The 7227-nt window shown below is 37.9% G+C and overlaps 1 pseudogene; it reads right to left on the reverse strand.

The window, feature by feature from the left end:
• Positions 1–4608: 4608 nt before the first annotated feature.
• On the reverse strand, positions 4609–6679 carry LOC122891016 (annotated as a pseudogene).
• Between the last annotated feature and the right edge of the window lie 548 nt (positions 6680–7227).

The following is a 7227-nucleotide window of genomic DNA, read 5'->3' on the forward strand; positions in this document are numbered from 1 at the left end:
TCATTCTGTCTACCAAAGCTAGTCATCCAATTAACAGAGCAAAGGAAGAAAATCATGATTTTCTCAGTCTGTGCATAAAAAGCATTTGATAAAATGTGATACCCATTTATTTTTTTAATTTCTAAAATAATATAAATAGAATTTCCTTAATCAACTGCAAGCATCATACTAAGGTTAAAATATTAAAGGCATTCTCCAGAGATGAAGATGGATGTCATCTATATTATCATTGTGTTAGAGATTCAACCAGGGCAATCAAGCAAGAAATGAAATGAAGGGAAATGAATAGATAGAAAATATGAAATTGTAGTTAATTATTTATAAGTGGCATAATTCTGTTCTTAGAATATCTAAAAGAATCCATAGGAAAAAATTCAGAATTAAAAATAAACTGTAGACATTTCCTAGATATAAGGTAAATATACAAAAATCACTGTATTTATATATACCAGCAAAAAAATAATTAGAATTTTCAATTATAACTGTGATATAACCAAGTAAATAGTAATACATCTTTTAAAAGGCTTTCAAAACATCTAGTAACTATGGAAAATAAACTCTGAAGGGCAAACCATATCAATTAATAGGAAAATCCAGTATTATGAAGACACTTTTTTCAAATTAATTTATACATGCAAAGCACTAATTTTGAGGGGTCATTCCAAGCCTGGAAACACAAGACAAATTAATAGAGATTCCTCCACTAATCTAAACAATTAAAAGAGTGATATTTTTGAGTGTTATCCTTTTTTTGTTTGTTTTGCTCTTTCTTTCTGGGAATATGGCACTATTTCTTTCTCCTCTATCATTTTTCCCTTTCCCTTTTTCTAAATTTGAAAGTCTTTCTATTTTTACTGTCCAGGCCTCTTTGAATATTTTTTAATATTCAATTTATCCATATATCTCATTATCCCGTACCCACTTCAAACTCTGCTAACACTGTTTTATTTATATAATTTTTGAAGTTAGCACAGTATTTTTAGAATTCTAAAACTTATTTCTTGGAAGCTTGAAGACAATTATACTCTCTCTGATTCCTTGTCAATATCCATCTGATACAGTGCCATGCTCACCCTGGAAATCTTCCAAAGTATTCTTCCCAGAACTCCTTCTACCCTCAAACCTTATCAATGTTTATCATCTTACTTGCTGAGGGATCTAGAGTGTTTACTCTGTACCCTGCTAAAATTTTTCCAAAAACTGTCTTAGGGACCATACTCTAGTCTGGTATTTTTTTCTGTCATCATTGTTGATCCTGAGCAAAAGAGTGCAATAGAAAGTCTGCACTGCATCAAGTCCTAAATATATAATAATTTCAAATGAAGTTTAGGGAACAGATGTATATATTAGAAAACCACATAAATAAGCTTCATCAGAGTTAATCTACCCTGAGTAGGACTGCAAGCTCAATTATGGCTCAGATTATATGAAAACAATATATCCATGATACTAAGAGCCAAAAGCTTGAAAAGATACTAGCATAAATTCTAAGACAATCATTATCATGGTCATAAGTGAAAAAATCCTAAATAAAGTATTGCCAACTTAAATCCAGCTATATATAAATAAAAATAACACAATTCAACCAAATCAAATTTATTTTAGGAATACAAGATAGTATTAATACTAGAAAGTCACCAGTGTTGGGCATCTAATTAACAGAGCAAAGGTGGAAAACCATATGATTATTTCAAATGATGCAAAAAAAATGGTAAAATTATTACTCATAGATGACATCATAGAATTTATAAAACATAGCCAAAAATCTGCTACTAAGTCATCAAAATCAAAAAACAAATATATCATTGTGCTGGGCACAAGGACAACATACAAAAATCAGTTGTATTTATATATGCTAACAAAAAAAAATTAGAATTGCTTACATGATACCCTTTATAATACCATTAGTAAAATCAAATACTCAAAGAGTCATGTAAAGGAAGATGTTCAAGACTTCCATACAGAAATTACTACAAACAAACGGAAGAGATAAACCATGCAAACAGCCTAAAAGATACAATATTGTAAGATGATAATTCTTTCCAAGTTGATTTATAGATTTGAGGAAAGTCTAGTCAAAATGTGGGCAGTTTGGGGCGCCTGGGTGACTCAGTGGGTTGGGCCTCTGCCTTCGGCTCAGGTCGTGATCTCAGGGTCCTGGGATCGAGCCCAGCATGGGGCTCTCTGCTCTGCGGGGAGCCTGCTTCCCCTCTCTCTCTGCCTGCCTCTCTGCCTATGTGTGATCTCTCTCTGTGTCAAATAAATAAATAAAATCTTTAAAAAAAATGTGAGCAGTTCGTTTTTGGAAACTGGCTAATAGCTTCTATGATTTCAAGGTTGTGATAGGGTGAATTTCTAAAATAGCCTCCAGGGGTACCTGGGTGACTCAGTCATTAAGTGTCTGCCATGATCCCAGTGTCCTGTGATAGCCCTCCATACTGTTTCTCCCTCTCACACCCTCCCTGCTTGTGTTCCCTCTCTCACTGTCACTGTCTCTACTGTCTTTCTCTGTCAAATAAATAAATGGCCTCCAAAGATGTACTACCCTAGTCACCAGAAACTGTGAATTTGATGAGATATCAAACCTGCACTTATTTTAAATTATATAACACCATCCATGTTTAGATGGAGAGATTATCCAGGTGGGTCTGATCTAATTGCATGAGGCTTTAAAAGAGAGCTTTTTCAAAAAGAGGAAAAAAAAGAGAGTTTTCTCTATGTCATGTCAGAACTGGAAGTAAGAGAGACAAAGTGTTAGAAATATTCTAAAAGCCTTTGCTGGTTTGAAGATGGAAGGAACCATGTGAGAAAGAATGTGAATAGCCTACAGCTGACAACAGCAAGGAAACAAGGGCCTTCAACCACAGACACAAGGAATAGGATTCTTCCAACAATGTGACTGAGCTTAGAAAAGGATTCTTTCCAACAACTTCCAGGAGAGAGCCCAACCCAACTGATACCTCTAATTTGACTTTGTGAGATCCTGAACAGAGAATTCAATCATCACATGCCAGAACTCTGGCCTAAAAAACTATGAAATGATAAAAAGGTATTGTATAAGTCAGTAAATCTGTGGTAATTTCTTATCCAGCAAGAGAAAATAAACACAGAGAATTTGGTACCTAGAAGGAAGATGCTGCCATAACAAATGCCTAAAACTGTTACTTTTGGAATTGGGCAGGGGTTGGAGTTTGGGGACATTTTGAGGAACAGGATAGAAAAATCTAAGTTGCCTTAAAGAGACTGTTGTAGGGGCACGGAGTGGCTCAGTTGGTTAAGTGTCTGCCTTCAGCCCAATCATGATCCCAGGGTCCTGGGATTGAGCCCCACATCGGGCTCTCTGCTCACCATGTAGCCTGCTTCTCCCTCTCCCTCTGTCTACCACTCTGACTACCTGTGTGCTCTCTCTTTCTGGCAAATAAATAAATAATAGATAAATAAATAATAGACTGTTCTAGAAATGGGCATGCAAAAGAGGCAGCTGGTAAAGGCTTAGAAACAAGTAAGGAACATGTTATTGGAAAGTGGAAGAAGAAAATCCTGGCAGAAAGTTTGTGGAGCTGTCTCCTTCAGTTATACAGAAGGCAGAATTTGCAGATTTTGAACTTGGATACTTAGCCAAGGAGATTTCCAAGAAAATTATTAAAGGCACAACCTGGTTTCTCCTTGTTGCTTATAGTAAAATGCAAGAGGAGAGGGAAAATGAGGGAAGAATTGTTAAAGAAGAGGGAACCAGGAATAGAGGATCAGTAATCTTTGAGCTGACAACATTTATATGTGATTTTGGACTTTTGGTTGATGCTGAAAATGGAATGAGAGAACCACAGGAGGAGGCAAACGTGTTTTGCATTTTAGACAGAGAGAATCTTTGGAAGCCAGAGGGTAGACTGCAGTAGGCAGAATTTCTAAAGTAATTCCCCAAAGATGACCTGCCCTACTCTCTGAAGCCTATAACTATGATGAGTCATTACACTCATGATTAAGTTTATATGCACAGTTGAACTTAACATAAGGAGATTATGTGGGTGGGCCTGATTTAATCACATGAGCTCTTAAAAAAGAAAGCTTTCTTCCACTAGTGACAGAAAAGAAAGAAAGATTTGAAACTCAGAATACTCAGTATACTGTTACTGGCTCTAAAGATGAAGTGCCACCTTGTATAAATCCTGACCTGTGCTGCTTACCCCAGACATGAATGTATTATACACCAATGCTGGCCTCCTCCTGTATTGCTGCTTCCTTTCTTTGCAACCCATTGTATGGCTTTATAAATGGTAAAGTGAAAGGGGAAAAAAAAGATAGAAACGCATAAGCAACAGAAAGTGACTACAAGGAGCTAAGAACAACTCCTTGCAAATAGGTAAAGGGGTCTCTTAGCCCTGTAACTAAGGACAGAATGGCCTTAATTTAGCCAACAACACAGATGAGCTTCAAAGAGGACCTCAGACTCCAGATGAGAGCACAGCCAGCTGACACCTTGATTTCAGCGTTGAAAGTCTGAACAAGAGCCCAAAAATACCATCCTTGACTTCAGACCCACAGAACTGGAGGGTAATAAATTTTGTTATTGTTTTGTTGTTGCCTTCATTGTTTTAACAGATCAGTTATTTAATGAGGTTCTTTGTAAGAAATGTAGAACACCAGTTTCTGAAGGTAAACTCTATTTGTGGGAGAAAACACAGAGCGAAAGTAACCCTGGAGCTGAGAAACAGCTTTGCGTTTTGGCAAAATTTGCGAGTCTGCAGCTTTCCTTTTTTTTTTTTTTAAATTAACATAGAGTGTATTATTTGTTTCAGGGGTACAGGTCTTTGAACCATCAGTCTTACACAGTTCACAGCACTCACCATAGCACATACCCTCTTCAATGTCCATCACCCAGCCAGCCTATCCTCCCACCCACCCCCCTCACCCACAGCAGCCCTCAGTTTTTTTCCTGAGATTAAAAGTCTCTTAAGGTTTGTCTCCCTCCCTGGTCCTATCTTGTTTCATTTTTCCCTCCCTTGCCCTCACGAACTCCCACCCTGTCTCTCAAATTCCTCATATCAAAGAGATCATATGAGAATTTTTCTCTGACTGACTTATTTTGCTTAGCATAATACCCTCTAGTTCTATCCACATCGTTGCAAATGGCAAGATTTCAGTTTTTTATGGTTTTGACGGTTTTTTGTTAGTTTCAATGTTTTCAGAAAAGTCCACAGCTTTCTGACCAACCTTGCACTGCTCCATAATCTCACATTTCTCTTCTTCCCATTTGAAGATCTCACCTTCCTGGTGTCTGGGTTTACATAGCTGCTTCTTGAAATAAGCATCAGTGAGATGCTTGGGAATTTTCACAATACTGATAGCAATTTTGGTGGAGATAGCAATGACAGATTTCTGGTGTGTTCTTCGTAGAAACTCAATTGAGGGTCAGAGGCCCAGTCATAAGTAACAAGCCACACTGTTCCAATGCTTCAGGAAAACCACCCTCTTGCCCCTGTAGAGTGCAGTGAAGATGATCACAATAGTGACAGGAGAGGCACCTTTGTGGCTCAGTCAGTTAAGTATCTGTCTTCTGCTCAAATCACGATCTCAGGGTCCTAGAATCAAGCCCTGAATGGGGTTCCCTGCTCAGGAGGGAGTCTGCTTCTCCTTTCTCTCCCTCTGCCCTTTCCCCCACTCATGCTCTCTATCTTTCTCTATCTCTCAAGCAAATAAATATTTTTTTAAGGGTGCCACCAGTGATGCTAGCTTGAAGTTTTCTCACATGTTGCCTGAAATGTTTTTTTGCCATGGCTCAAAATCTTTCAAACCACATCTTCAGTAGGATAATACCTAGGCCCTTGGGGAAGTTTAACCTCTCAGGTACCACGGTTCTTGTCACCACCAGCTGGTTTTGTGACAGTAGCAGGAGCCTTCTTCTTTTTCTTTTCAACTCTGGATTTAGCTGCTGAATACTTCCTGTTGTACATAGCCTTTCTGGAATACATAGCCCTTGGGAAATATCTGCCAATTCCTTGGCTAGCACAGGGTTTGGACCGTGGTGGGGCTTCCCTTCCTTTGGTGTTTTAGCTTTGAGTTTACCCTTCTTCATCCTGCCACCAGCATCAGCCATCTTGGCTTCAGGTTTCTTCTCCTTAGTATCTGCCTTCTCAGCTCTTTCACACGCTATCTTTCAAGAGGGGAAAGAACAGTAAATTTTGTTGTTTTAAGACATAAAGTTTTTGTCTTATTTTGTTACATAGCAATGAGGAATTTCATAGGGTAAATATAGCAAAGATAATCATGGAGACCAAAGTCTCAGGAATTGACTAGCTTATATAAAGATTTACTTTTTAAAAAAAAAAAGATTTTATTTATTTATTTGACAGAGAGAAATCACAAGTAGGCAGAGAGGCAAGCAGAGAGAGAGAGGAGGAAGCAGGCCAAGCATGATCATGACCTGAGTAGAAGGCAGAGGCTTAACCCACTGAGCCACCCAGGCACTCCTAAAGATTTACTTTTAAGCTCTATTGTTAAATAAACACTCTGGGTTGGGACAAGGATAGAGAAATAGAAAAATGGAACAGGCCAGAGGGCTCAAAAAGTTCACAAACACAAAGCGATCTGATTTGTAACAAAGCTGGGGGAAAGATGAACTCTTAAATGAATGTTGCAAGGAAATTTGAATATACAGATAAAAAGGAATACTGACCTCCATACAAAAGAAAAATATTATTCATGGATGGTCTCTCTAACTGTGAAATGTAAAAATAATATGAAACAAGGAATAAGAAAATAGCTTCACATATTGACAAAAGCAAATAATTGTTAAATAGAAAACAGTAAACACTAATGAGGAAGTAGAAGAAGACTGCATTAAGGTATAATAAATAAACCTGTTTTTCCAAAGTAGGGTTCAGCAAACTTCAGCTCCCAAGCCAGCTTCTTATTTTATGTAAATAGGCTTTTTTTTGGAACTCATACACATCCGTTCATTTGCAGGTTGTGGAGGCCTGCTTCAGGGCTACAATGTAGCCAAGGAACATCTGGCTCTAGGGATCCCAAACAGGCCAGGTTCAGCCACTCACCACCGACAATATCCAAAGGCAGAGAGACAAGTGATGGTGAGACAAGAAAGGAATTTATTTCAGTGAGGTCAACACCAGAAGACAGCAGAATAACATCTCAAAGACTGTCTCCAAAGTGCTAAAAACACTTCTTGGTTTATAGAAGGGAAATTTGGCACAAAGTCAGTGGGTATGTGCA

This window comes from Neovison vison, chromosome 12 (assembly GCF_020171115.1).
Source record: "Neovison vison isolate M4711 chromosome 12, ASM_NN_V1, whole genome shotgun sequence".
NCBI lineage: Eukaryota > Metazoa > Chordata > Mammalia > Carnivora > Mustelidae > Neogale > Neogale vison.